Raw genomic sequence first — 1,986 nt, 5'->3', positions numbered from 1 at the left:
AACATGTTGAAACCCCATCTCTACTAAAAATGCAAAAAATTAACTGGGCGTGGTGGTGGGTGCCTGTAGCCCCAGCTACTTGGGAGGCTGAGACAGGAGAATCACTTGAGCCCAGTATGCAGAGGTTGCAGTGAGCTGAGATCATGCCACTGCACTCCAGCCTGGACGACAGAGCGAGAGACTCTGTCTCCAAAAAATCCAACCCCCCCCCCAAAAAAAAATTCATTCAACAAACATTTATTTGCACATTATGTACCAGGCTATCATAGGCATTAGGGATACAGCTGTAAACAAAACAGACAACATTGACCATCCTGGAGCACACATTCTAGTAATAATAAACAAACGTAAACAAATTCGTAAATAGCATGTTAGATTGTAAAAGGTACTCTGGAGAAAAAGCTATAAGGAGAAAAATAAAAATGTATATGGGGTTAATTGAAAAACAAAGCAGCTCTTTTTCTGGCCGGAAGCATGGAGGGTGTAGAAGAGAAGAAGGAGACGCTTCCTGCTGTGCCAGAAACCCTTAAGAAAAAGCGAAGGAATTTCACAGAGCTGAAGATCAAGCGCCTGAGAAAGAAGTTTGCCCAAAAGATGCTTCGAAAGGCAAGGAGGAAGCTTATCCATGAAAAAGTGAAACACTATCACAAGGAAGATAGGCAGATGTACAGAACTGAAATTCGAATGGCGAGGATGGCAAGAAAAGCTGGCAACTTCTATGTACCTGCTGAATCCAAACTGGCGTTTGTCATCAGGATCAGAGGTATCTATGGCATGAGCCCAAAGGTCCGAAAGGTATTGCAGCTTCTTCGCCTTCGTCAAATCTTCAATGGAACCTTTGTGAAGCTCAACAAGGCTTCAATTAACATGCTGAGGATTGTAGAGCCATATATTGCATGGGGGTACCCCAATCTGAAGTCAGTAAATGAGCTAATCTACAAGCGTGGTTATGGCAAAATCAATAAGAAGCGAATTGCTTTGACAGATAACGCTTTGATTGCTCGATCTCTTGGTAAATATGGTATCATCTGCATGGAGGATCTGATTCATGAGATCTATACTGTTGGAAAATGCTTCAAAGAGGCAAATAACTTCCTGTGGCCCTTCAAATGATCTTCTCCACGAGGTGGAATGATGAAAAAGACCACCCATTTTGTAGAAGGTGGAGATGCTGGCAACAGGGAGAACCAGATCAACAGGCTTATTAGAAGAATGAACTAAGGTGTCTACCATGATTATTTTTCTAAGCTGGTCAGTTAATAAACAGTACCTGCTCTCAAATTGACAAAAAAAAAAAAAAAAAGCAAAACAAACAAAAAAAGGTGGGCCAGGCATGGTGGCTCACGCCTGTTATCCCAGCACTTTGTGAGGCTGAGGTGGGTAGATTACTTGAGCCCAGGAGTTCAAGATCAGCCTGGGTAACATGGTGAAACCCCATCTCTACCCCAAATAAACTAGGTGTGGTGGTGCGCACCTGTGGTCTCAGCTACTCCAGAGGCTGAGGTGGGAAGATCACTGGAGCCTGGGAAGTTGAGGCTGCAGTGAGCCATGATCATGCCACTGCACCATAACCTGGGTGACAGAGTGAGACCTTGCCTCAAAAAAAAAAAAAAAAAAAAAAAAAAAGAGAGTGTGGCTGGGCATAGTGGCTTATACTTGTAATCCCAGTGTTTTGGGAGGCAAAGGCCAGAGCATTGCTTGAGGCTAGGAGTTTGACACCAGCCTGGGCAATATAGTAACCTCCTATCTCTCCAAAAAAAAAAAAAAAAAAAAAGCTGAGCATAGTGGCACTCATCTGTGGTCTTAGCTACTCAGGAGCATGAGGCAGTAGGATTGTTTGACCCCAGGAGTTCAAGATTGCAGTGAGCTATGATCACAACTCCAGCCTGGGCACCAAAGTGAGACCCTGCTTCTTCTTCTTCTTTTTGTTTTAAAGTTTACTAGGAAAATGAAAGAGCTGAAGAGGGCACTGGTAAGCCAGAAGAC

The 1,986-nt window shown here is 43.6% G+C and overlaps 1 pseudogene across 1 annotated transcript; it reads left to right on the top strand.

Annotated features, from left to right (window-relative positions):
• Positions 1-474: 474 nt before the first annotated feature.
• LOC139356483 (large ribosomal subunit protein uL30 pseudogene) lies at positions 475-1,285 on the top strand (annotated as a pseudogene). Its single transcript, XR_011608447.1, has one exon. The product of XR_011608447.1 is annotated as a large ribosomal subunit protein uL30 pseudogene (transcript).
• Positions 1,286-1,986: the final 701 nt, after the last annotated feature.

The sequence above is a fragment of the Macaca nemestrina genome, chromosome 1, assembly GCF_043159975.1.
Source record: "Macaca nemestrina isolate mMacNem1 chromosome 1, mMacNem.hap1, whole genome shotgun sequence".
NCBI lineage: Eukaryota > Metazoa > Chordata > Mammalia > Primates > Cercopithecidae > Macaca > Macaca nemestrina.
The sequence above is the reverse complement of the archived record's forward strand: the minus strand, read 5'-3'. Positions and strand labels throughout refer to the sequence as shown.